Source organism: Thunnus albacares, chromosome 4, assembly GCF_914725855.1.
Source record: "Thunnus albacares chromosome 4, fThuAlb1.1, whole genome shotgun sequence".
NCBI classification, from domain to species: domain Eukaryota; kingdom Metazoa; phylum Chordata; class Actinopteri; order Scombriformes; family Scombridae; genus Thunnus; species Thunnus albacares.
In genome coordinates this window covers 30,220,202-30,232,783 of record NC_058109.1, presented here as the reverse complement: position 1 = coordinate 30,232,783, position 12,582 = coordinate 30,220,202, and the positions used below count along the sequence as shown (strand labels likewise).

General features: G+C 37.3%; 1 long non-coding RNA gene across 1 annotated transcript; it reads right to left on the bottom strand.

The window, feature by feature from the left end:
* Nucleotides 1–3,016: 3,016 nt before the first annotated feature.
* Nucleotides 3,017–12,582, bottom strand: LOC122981549. The gene is made up of 3 exons (XR_006403263.1): nt 12,572–12,582; nt 11,868–11,869; nt 3,017–3,135 (listed from the first exon to the last, which is right to left on the bottom strand). It is a non-coding gene; the product is annotated as an uncharacterized LOC122981549 (long non-coding RNA).

Below are 12,582 nucleotides of genomic sequence, written 5' to 3'. Positions count from 1 at the left end.
CACAGCAAGACTGAAGACCTTCAACAAAACATAACATTGTGAAACACACACTATTCAACCAAAACCCATATTCCATTATTTGCGTAACGTGACTGATAAATCAACATAAACATTGGACTGAAATTAGTGACTTAATAATGTTGGGAACCAGGGCCTAGTGAAAAGGGAGAGGAGCAACCTTTTCACAGGGATTGCTATGGCAATTATTTAAACCTGCACTTATCTGCTAGCACATGGGTGTAGTAGAAAGCTATATCATAAGAAATGTGTGTGTGGATATCAGTCATGCTCTTATTTGTTCATAGCCCATAATTTACTACAGCTCCATATCATGCTGTATTCGCTAACATATATGTAATAAAAACATAAAATAATATCCTTGCTTACTTAAAAGGAATTAACCAGTGATACCAAGCTGCTGACATTGTTAGATTAAGTGTCGCCATGCCTGAAAAGAAGACCAGAGCTTCCTCAACAGTGAACTAACAGCAATGCCAAGTGATGATTGCATTATTTAAGAAATGTTCTATATTGCTGAACCCATTAGAAAACAGACGCTGCCTTCAAATGCTGTTGGAGACACATTAGCTAACCAGAGATTGTTAGCTTTTGTACAACATTTTCTTTTTATACAACACTGAATGAATTCTTTGTTTAATGGCTTGCAACTCAAACATTTCTGTCAGTAGCCATCTCATTATTTTTACAGTAGGTTGTACTCCTTTCTTCTTCTTAAGGTTCAAGCTAAAATAATGCTCTTCTAACAGTCTTTCACTTGCTCATTTGATGTACAAAATGTTTATTCTCCAGGACATTTAACTCTCTGACACCAGTGAAGGCATTGAACACCCATAGGTCCAAAGTGTTATGTGCTAAGTTCCGCCATAGCCTCGAGGAGGTAGATTTTCTACCTGGTCTACCTGGGACCTCTCGTCACATGTTGCATTGTGTACCAGTTAAGTTACCGATTATTGTCTTGATTCATCGGTTAATTAATGTCAGAAAATAGTGAAAAATATCTATTTAAGTTCCCCACAGTCCAAGGTTACATATTCAAATGTCTAATTTTGTCTAACAGTCCAAAACCCATAGATATTCAGTTTATCATCATGTTCAACAAAGAAAAGCAATAAATCATCATGTTTGAGCTTATTTTTTTTTACTTGAAAAATGACTAAAACAATTATTCAGTTATCAAAACAGTTGCTGATTACTCTTCTGTTGATCAACTAATGGATTAATCGACTAACCTTGCAGCTCTAGAAAGAGGACTTATTTTGTTTTATCTGAATAACTTTAAGAGGCTTGAGGAGGTAAAATAAAGAAATCCACAAGAAATAAAGCAGAAATTAGAAAAAAAGCTTCCCGACCCCCAGGTTGGGAACCACTGCTCAACAGCAAATAGCAGCCACTGAGACAAGCCATTTCATCAAGAGGAGGAGTTTGGGACAAAGAGATGTCTTCTCTGCTGCTTAGCCTATGGCTACAGGGTAACATTAGCAAGAATGTAACATCCTCTTCCAAGAATGAGACACATTGTCCAGTCTGTGTGGGATTAGGAACATGCACTTGCTTAAATGACAAACCATGGAGCTTAATTTAGCAGCTATATAAACACACAGAGCCTCGTTTTCATGCCTGGTGCGGGGCTATGCAATCTATCAGCTAAGCTTGTTGCAACAAAGGGAAACAGTAAAATGATTCAAACAAGTTACGACATGTTCACAACGAGCAGCAAGGGCAAAGGTCACCAAATCCACCAGTCAACCTATAATATTTTACAGATGAAGTGTGGTGCTTAAAAATATATCAAATTTTACATAGTGAAAAAAAAGCTGCTGGAAAATTCTTGCGGTGGATTTTAAAACTTGTGCAGACATGTCCCTCTCTTTGAAAACGCTATCTTGAAGAATCAAGTGGATACTAGAAATTGAGAACAGAGCTGTAGGTCTGACGAGTTCAACAAACAAAAGGCTCTCTTAGCTCGGCTTCAGCTAAGTTTGAGACCTCAGAGTCTACCCTGAAAATCAAAGAGCACAAAGATGTAGCATTATTCAGCTCAATGTGCCTGGAGTTTGAGGAAAAGGTCAGTGTAAACCACGAATGTCTGCACGTGGAGTTGAATCTGATGATTTTTAAAAGTCAGGGCTTTTCGGGGCCATCAATTAATATATGACTGTCTTTGATCCCATTCTTAAATAAATTCAAAGCCCCAATTCAGCATGAAATTTCTTAGGTAGATCAATGTATACACATAAATAAGAATCAGAAATACAGAGTAAACAAGACACTAACTCCTTCATTACCACAGGAGATTACATATGCAGCTTCACAATCATTATCTGTCATTTGTTGTATAACATCACCGTAATAGTTAACTTTACTTAATTACATGCTGCCACTGTGAAAAGAACTCATAACGACAGTAAAGAACATTATTAAAATTATGTTTAAATATATAGTATACGAGTTTACATGTGTGATGACTGAAATGACGGAATACAGGGGTTGTGCTATGTACAGAGAATTAAAATGATAATGAAAAATGTGAAAACAAAAAAAAGGAATTAACATTCAAACCATATCATCACATCATCATCATATCAAGAACGAATACTACTGAAGTACACCACAAATTGTAGTACCACCATAGACTGTATATAAAGATGGACTTAGCAAGGCGTGATGTCACCCACTGGTTTGCATTGGAGCTGGTTTGAAGCCCAGAAGTGCTGCTTATGGTCTGCACTGTTTTTTCAATTTAGAGTCAGGGACTTCTAAATAAGGAGTGCGGGGTGTTTTCTTTCACACTCTGGAAACGCAGCTTGCTCCCTTGGACCAAAACTAACACTAACTTACCAGGAACACCAAGTGGTGCAGACTTGTGCTAACATCATCTAGCTGACAAGGCAGGTATTTTTATGGAGTAACAGATATATTGCGACAATAGTGCGAATCAGTGCAAGTTCTGGAGTCGGGGAGTGAACTGTCAATCACAGCTGTCAATCAATGCCCACACAGCAGACATCAAAGCTACTATTTGTCTTTATATCTTGTTAACAGAGCAATAATTTCCTAAATGACCGCCAGCATACTTATTAGAGGGCCCAAATTTAGAGATTGAGACCATAATGACTCGTTGAAAAAATTTATCGAGTATCTCACGAGAGAAGTTAACACTTTTTTAATGGGAGTCTATTGGAGCCAAGGTTGTTTTGGGGCCAGCATCGAGTGACCGTCAGTGGTACTGCACTTTAAGGGACTAATTTTGTCAAGCCTGCATTAATTGACATCTTGACCACTTGGTGGCAGTGCAACAAGCAGTTAACTTGTTAGCGAACAGTTGCCTTTTTACAGACTCCAGCAGATATGGAGCAACATTAGCATTCATAGAAGATATTTCAGCTCGCATTAATCATGGTAAAAAAAACGCATTGAAACACAATATGAAAGTTTGGGGAAATAAAACCAACTCATACAGGTATCTGCTGCAGTGGAGAGTGTTAGTTAAAGTCCCAGTGAAATGGGAGTGAGAGCATCTTTAGCTTCTGTACAGTGAAACAAACAACAAATATTTGAGCGATGTACCAAGAGGGATTTAAATCAATTTGCAAATTTGCACCTTTGCATTTGATTGGACTGCTAAAAAGTGGGTGGGGCTTACAGAGCTTAGTGCAATACAGAGCTGCAGAGAGAAACAGCTACAGAAGACTGTTGGCTCCACAAAAACCTCCTTCACCTGTTGTTAGATCAGGAGGATGACGAGGGAAACCTCAGCCACATTGTTTTGGAAATGAAAACAAAGTTTTTGCACACTGATATCCAAACACACATCTCTTCCTATCTTTCTCCATATTGCTCTATTAGCTACTACAGATGAGAAGTTTTATATGACTGGTGTGGCTATCTACTTGCTTAAAATCACACTTGATTGGATGAACTTTTGTAAACACCCCAATGTGCAGGATGAGTTATCAAACAATTGAAACTGTTTTACAAGAAGAGAAAAAACAGATTTTGATGTAAAAATACTCTGATACTGATTTTTGACATGTTACAGGGACACAGGATTAAAACTGGAAAAATGTATTTTTCATTTTGTTATAGAAATTATGATTACACTGTGTATGAGTGTTACTATTTTATCTAGATCATGATGAATTGTTCCTGTCTTGTACTGCAACTCTGCAACATCAGCAGACTTATCAGCTAAGGTTAAAGGAAGTTCAGCATTATATTTGTCTTTGTAACCTCATCCTGTGTGTTGCATTGTGAAACGCTCCTTCTTGTACAAGAAAATCAATTCTGTTAAATTTTGATACTTTGGCTCCGGTCTCTATTGTTTAATGGTCATTAAGAAATAAGAAATTTTTTAGCACATTTCACTGGATGTTTAATGATGTACCACACTGTCTCTTTACCTGTTCTTTACCTGTTGTTTTTTGATCCCTACCTGTTGTCAATCAGTCAGATATGATTGTAGCATTTGGCTTAGTTAGTTTCTTGTTCATTAAAATAATGACAAATGAGAAAACAATGACGTTTCATCGTTCCAGCACCACAGTGATAATATCCCAAGTCCTCTCTTTTTGTCAATGTAATAATTGTAATTGAAATAGTACCATGAATATGATTCATAAGGTTTTTTCTAGAGACCATAGAATTCAACTTTAATTCAAAAACACAACAGTGTCTCCCGCGTTACTTTTTAAGTAATCAAATAATATTGCTACCCTGCTTATATTGTCATTAGTGTGAAGTTATTATTGAAGAATGCTAAACATTTTTAAGCCAATTTGATATTCGCTGAACTTAACACATTACATTTTACTGTAATATATTTTGCTTGTATTTGGATTTATTATTTGCTTTATTGAAGCATTTGAGGGATTACAGCCAACAAAATCCCTTCTCTGCCCAAAAACCTTTAGTGTCAGAAAGTGAAGGAGTGAGAGAAGAAAGAGGAGACAGAGGATGAGGATATAGAGAGCAGAGAATCCGATTAAATGGATTAAATGTGTATTTAAGAATAGATGGAAGATGCTGCTCTAGACTGCAGGAATAAATTGTAACAGTTTCTCCTCACAGCAGCCACTATAGTGGACCTTGGTTAAAAATTTGCCCTGGCTACAGCCACAGTCTCCACCAACTCCTGAGAAAAATATTCAGGCTCTTTAGCTGCGAAATGCTCCACTATGTTCACCTGCTAGTTAGTAATGGTTGTTATTATAGTATATTCATGAGTATATTCACTGCAAACACCACAACAGTGCAGTGTTTCCACTGTATTCATTCTGCAGCAATGCACCACCACTGCAGAATTAGTGCCGCTGCTAAAATTTCACACAATCATGAATATCAGTGGACTACTAATGATTTTCACTCGCACACTGTGCAAGCACAACACCCTACATTACCGTGGAATTGTTTTGAGTCTTCCTCCTTCTCCTCATTCTTCAAAGACATCTATCTGAAAGGTACTGTTATAAGAGTAGTGTAGCTGCTTTAAGGAGTAGGGCAGTGTGTAATGTGTGTGCGTAGTGAGTGTGTGGTTGAGCGAGTGCAGAGAGTGAGCGGCAGAAAAGTGACGGTGAATACAAGCGGAGCAGAGGAAAAGGTTAGCAGTAAGTTGTCATTCTAGCAGTAAATGTACAGTACAGACTACAGTGTGTCAGTTAATAAATGCTGCTGCTTCTTAAGACCAAGAAAAGTCTTGGCTATTGTTTCCCCAACTGTGGAATAAGTGAAGGGGGTTAGCCCTGAAGTTAGCAAGAATGGTTTAGCCTAACCTGACCAGGCTCACTTAAGGTGGACTTACCTTTAAGGTGGACCGGCTATTCTCATTTTAGTGTCAATCTCAGCTGCTCCTAAACAGAGAAATGTCTGGCTGCTGAGTGTCTCCTGAGTTTTGATCAACCCCCAAACCCCCACCCCGCTGCCCCAGTCAACCTAGGGGAAACACTGCAGTGAGTAAAGTTGTGGGCCACTAAACCAAAACAATGACCTGAAAGATGAAATGCTCCATAGAACAGAGAGGAACTGCAGAGATGAGTGATAATTCTCATTAGGTTTGTCACTATGAGTGAGCTCTTTCACATTTCACATCATTTTTTCCATTGTTCCTATAAAAATATTGATTGGTGCAGCTTTAAGTGTCTGGAAACAACTATAATGCTAAAAATGGCATAGATACTATTTTCTGTATATCAAACTGATTCTCATTGATCATATCATATTTTCATATGTTAAGTCAACATTTTACGGTACAGTTATTTCTTTATTGATCAACTGAGGATTTTTTCATGCAGAGCTAAACTCAATACCACTGGTGAAGCTGTACTACATTCATTGTTCTATAACAACACTGATAAAATCTGAGAAGGCACGATGAATGCACAGTTTAACTCCAAGGAGAACAGCACACAGGCAAGAATGAACTGTGGAAGCACAAAGAAGATACCAGTGTACAAAATAATATCTTACTTAACCTCAACCAGTAGTTTTGTATTCTGAGGTAGTTATTGCTCTCTGATAGTTCTTTACCCTAGATACTAGAAGTTCTACAGTATGTGGAAACCCCCTAATATGTTTCAGTTACATTTTTGAATCATATTATCTACTTATATTTGAGTTCACTCCTAGTTGAGTTATTTCTATGAACACTGGATATTTGACTGTCACTATCAATGCGATGTACTGTAGTGCAGCGTTTGTCATTCAAAGTTCAACTCATGATGTGATAAAATTTCACTATTTAACATGTATGACAGTTGCAGCACTTCACTAGTTAACTAGTGGCATGCACATGTCGACTAGTGACCAGTTTTGTCGAACTAGTAAGATGAAAACATCAACTAGAGTGAGAAAAAGCCCAAGATGTCAAACAAATGTCTCACTAGTTGTGCACAGTCGCTCACTAGTGTCGAGCGAACCTCAACTAGTTAAACGTGTAAGAAAAATGATAAACATGTTCAGTCAAAGTCTTTGCATGTTCAGTACAGAGTCTGGCTAGTCAGACAAAATGTCTTCCACTAGTTGACTAGTGAGGAAAACATCGGTGTCACTAGTGACTCTTTCTGAACCTAACTAGTTCACTAGTAAGAGAAAGTGGTTGTAACTAGTTAACTAGTAGGAGCCAAAATGTCCACTAGTTACACTAGTTGGGGTCTTTTCAGCTTAGTTAACTAGTAAGGTCAAAATAGACTAGTTAACTAGTGAGGGTCTTGGATTTCACTAGTTCAAATAGTGATCATTTTGGCAGTATACATTACTTCTTAAATGAACTCAAGATTGAACCTAATTATAAGCATTCATCGCTGACTTGTGAGTTGAGTGTGTGATAAAACTCTGCCTGCCTTTGTCTTGATCCATGAACCGTTTTTTTTTTTTTTTTTCTTTTACTTGATTCTCACAGGGGTCAGAGGTAACCTGGCTAATTAAGGGCCCCCTCCCCTTTTAGACAACCTCATCTGAGCTTTATGTTTTCACTTTCACGGTCCAGCAGCCCTGCCTGGTACCTCTAAGCTAATTTTGCCTTGCTTGCATGGCTTTGGAGGGGTCTTTGATAATCCACAGACAGGTTAGGACCAAACTGTCAAAAAGTGTTTGCCCAAGAATGTCGGGATCATTTTCTGGATTCTGCACTCTAAAAATGATACAGTATGAGAGAAAGTTCCTCCAGATTGCTTCCCTGCACAGTCTTCCAGCTCTATTATCAATGCAACAATCTGGTAGAACAACTTTCAGATGAGAAAACAACATATTTCTATTTCCATCAAAACCTCAGCAAAATTACCTCATGGCACTGTGATATTATTATCAAGAAAAAAAAAAAACAATAAAAGGATTTTCTGTTTTGCACACAGACACAAAACCACGTGAAAATAGACGGCCACGTGCCAAGTTACACTGTGGCAGGATTCGATTTTCATGCTGAAATAACTCGCAGTGGTATAGTGCTAAAGGATTATTACTTTGCCATCAATAAACACACTGATACGTAAAAGGCGAAAATGGTACTTCACACAAGTCAACAACTGATGTCATTCATGACCTTAAAAGAATGTCTCCCTCATGCAACGGCAGAAGCGTCTCACTTATTCTGCAGAACTTATTGGACCTAATGATATCACATGCATATCTGTGATAATTGGCAGAAATGATAGAAGATTTTTTTTTATAACTCATAGACACAGAAAATCAATAAACCCGTTGCAGACTACTACATATCAAGTGTCTGAGAGTTGGAATTTTCCTTCACAGTTAGTTTGGATAAACTTTTACACTTTGAAATTCCCTGACTAGCTAAAAACTAATACCTGGTCCTGATCTTGTAATGCCACAAAATGCGAAGATTATATGTTGTCGAGACATTTTAATCTTGATTCTAAGAGATATCAATTTTAATATCTGAGAGTTTTGAAATCTGTTTAGTCCCAGTGTATATCCAGAGTCATTTGCCTTCTAAAAAACATTTTCTCACTTTTATATTGTTTTAGGATGCATTTGTTCATACCAGGAATCAAATGAATGAAAATATGTCAGTGCAGTGGAGCAAATAGGATTAAATGTGTTGAATGCCAAATGTTTGGAAACAGGAATTCTGTCAAGAGATAATCCCCCCTATGGACTTAACACAGTCCACTCTCAGAGAACTGTACTTGTCTCTCAGGAGCTGAAACAGACGTAGGAATTTCTGAAGTCCATAATTGTTTTGAATTGGTAATTTACATTTTTAGAATCTAGTTTAAAATACATGGAATTGCAGAATCAAATAGTGTCAATCACTTCCACAGGAGAGTATACACCGGAATTCTGTTACATTTTTGCTGCATGGCTGATACAGGTGTACCTGCGTGATAGTAGGCTTACCTTAAGAACTTCCATGGATGTTAGGCTCACAGCAGGCTGGCTGGGGGGAGGCGAGACATGGACAGAGGAGGTGTGGCGGGAGCTGTGGTGCAGGAGGTTCCTGGTCCTCTCCTCTCGGTCCTCCCTGTGCTCTCGACCCTGGCGATGGGCAATCACCGGCTGATCTCGAAGCTGGACCTGTGACGTCACGGCCAGTAGAGGGGGGGAACTCTGGAGGAGCTAGTGGAGGTCATGCAGGTCTGGAGGAGCATTGAAGACCCCAGCCCACCCAGGGGCAAAGAGAGGAGGGAGTAGTTTAACAGACCAGGCTAAACAACATGCTGGTGTTTATTTGCACAACCAATGGCATTTTTCTGAACCGAGTCAGTAGGCAATATAAGGTATTGTAGAACAATACAATATGATGATTGAGTGAGAGAGAAGCCAGAGATTCTTTTACTGAGAATATGTTATTGTTCTTTGAGTGAGTGTGAAAGATGCATTTAGGTTATGCAAGAGGGGCACTAAACATCAACAGTGTTGCCTTGTGCTCTAACTGAATAGGTTAAATGACATAAAAAGTATTGGCATAGAAAATGTGTCCTATTTTATGCAAAACATCTATTTCATGTCTCTTTAAACCTGCATTAAAGAATCTTTTTGGCCACAGAAACAATAAACACAAAACATATTATTACCTTTTCAGATGAACTTGTTGCTTATTTAAACTTCTGTGGATGTAGAGCAACATAAGCTTCCAGTTTTTAGCTGCTAAATGCTCCACCATGTTCACCAGCTAGTCACTAACTTTGTCTCCCATTTGATGCTGGGCAGGTTAGTTCATGTTTTAGAGCTTTTTTGCTGGAAACAGCCACCTGTTGTGTCTGACTGGACCAAAACATTAAAGTTGTAGGCGTGAAACCAAAACATTGAGCTGAAAGATGCCAAAATGCTTAGAGCTAGTGCTGGCAGGAACTAAAGTGGGGTGATAATTTTCTTGGGTTTGTCATTACAAGCGACTTCTTTCACATACACAAAGTCATTTGATTGGTTATATAAAAATATCGATTATAGCAGCTTTAAGTCACAATTTTTTTGTGTTTTTGTGTCATGTTTTAATAAAAAGGGAAAGCTAATCCATAGCTGAACTGTGGCATTACATCAATTGTTTTTCCTGATAATAAGCACTCCATCAAACACCAAATCAGATTATCAAGCCAAAATTTATTTTACCCTCCATACTCTGCCAGCTCACAGTATGATTTGGGGTAAACTAGTGTGGATTATGTGCCACCAGACTAGCAATAAGTGGTCTGTTGTGTGGTCTAAGCCACAAAAACACTATGCATCTAATCACTTCATAGATTTACTCATGTACAAATAATACACTGAGCAATAACTCAATGCTATTCTTCCTCTATCTTGTCGAGTCTCACCTCAACCTTTCAAAGCTGCAACGTATTTGAGCGGACATCGCAAACCGAAATGGATCTGGCAGTGCACACGCTGTCAGGATGAGGCATTCCCCGGGAAAATGATCCTTTTGATAAAACCACTTCAAATCCTCTCAGCCTGTGCAGCTGTGTGATAAATCGCACTAATTAGGCTGGCATGTTAAATCTAGCCCCAGTCTGAAGCTATCGCTTCAACATGACTAGTGGCAGTGCTTCAGGCAGAGAAACTCAAAGATCTTTCTTTTGTTTTTGTTTTTACACAAGAATATTTTCATTATTCACAGACATCTGCACCTTCTGTCTCTAATTGTGAAAATTCTTGTTCATGTCTTGTTCATGACAAGTGCCACTTAACTTGTAAATCATAAACATTCCCACACCCTGAAGCAACAGTGTGTTATTAAGTCAAAGGGGAAAAAATGTAAAATTCTAAATGGTTATAAGGTTGATGAAGGTAGTAATCTGTTATTTTGCTCATAGTTTTCTGAAAAAAAATTAATAAAACCTTTAATGCATTTACTATTACTATTGATTAAATCATAATTGTGTGAAAGTGAAACCACTGTTAATACTGTCTAATACTGTACCCAGTATAACATATAATAGAAGTGAAGCACAAATTAAAATCCAGACATTGTTTATTGGGTCATTGCAGAGGCTCCACTACTGACAAAGCATCACAGTTTATTAGAATTATTGATTCACAGTATTTTTAAAAAAAATTCAAAACTGTATTACTATCAATAAAAAAATGCATTTAGTTTTTTTCAAACTGAAGTTTTTTTGCTGGCTAGTGAATGTAAGTTGACAATGGGTAAAAGTCAAAGTACATTAAATGTAATGTTGGACATCCAGCTAACCTCACAACATTGGTCATAGCCATTATCCACAAAGAGGCCAAAAAGGCATTTTTAAACCCTTAAATTTCAGATGCATATCTTTTGGTAGTTTTTAGTGCATGTCATTCTAAGTGGGTTAAATGTCCTTAATGAGGTATTGGAGGAATAGCTGTTCTATCAGCAAAATGTAATTTGACTTTAATGCTTTGAATGGGTTTTGTTTGTTTCTGAATTTTTTCTCCAGTAATTTATTTCAAGCCATTTCAAAGAGTCCAAAACAGTTGATGCATTATTTCTCATAATCTGTGATAATCATATACCTAAACTCCAACTGCATGCTATAGTCATCCAACATTGGAAAAATTGCATGTAAAGTATGCTTAGAATTGCCAGATATACGGACTAAAATTGTTTGATTTTTTAGTGTGGTGTTGATAGACACTGTTTCCCCAAATTGCAGTGTACAACTGAAATGAATTAAATGGTTAAGACATATTTTAACAGCAATTAGTGATGTTTTCAATTTATTTGTGTTCCATTCACTGGAAGTTGTTTTATTTCACTTTTAATGCAAAATTATAAATTATTAATTTATCACTATTAATTTATTGTATTGTGTTAACATTAGTGTATACTTTATAGAATGGATACTTTATAGCAGTGTAGTAGTACTATAGTATTACTATAGTTTATGTAAGTTTATTTGCAACAGTTAAGACTGCACAACTTACATTTTTAGCAATTTCAAGAAACATTGCAGCCAAAGTGAGAATACATGTGTGTATTAACGGGACCTTGAACCTTGTAATATTCAATAGTTCAGTTATACTGAAGCCTAAAGATGTTTAGGCTGGAAGATGTTAAAAACACTGTTTATATTAATTTGATTTATATTCATTAATAAAGTTAGAAATGCAATATATATATGACAAAACCTTCTTGTCTCAAGCACAATTAACCAGCCAAAAAAAAAAAGAGAAATAGCATGAGTCATGTTCTACACATATCCACTGTGGTTAGTTTGTTCCTCACAGCTGTATTCGCAAATAATGTCACTTAAAATTCAAAATATCTACAGTATATAAACCAAACAAGAAATGAATGTGCAACCAATTGACAGACTTGTGGCTGCACTTATGCATGACTCAGTGTACTACTGTTGACTGTTAACTGCACATGCTTTCCCTAAACAGGCAGAACACTGATTTATTGCACCCAAGTGACATTTCCTGATAGAACAGCAACGCCTTGACCCACTAATAGTGTCAATCATGTCATATGCATTTTGAAACGCTGTGCTTTAATGAGTCCATACATTGTGTCTACAGCAAAATCAGTCCCACTAACTTTTGTTTGTGAAATTAAGATGCTGTCTCCGAGCAATGGGCTATTGATTCTGTGAAAACCGCAGAAAACCTAATTCTCTACAGTTGGCTTTT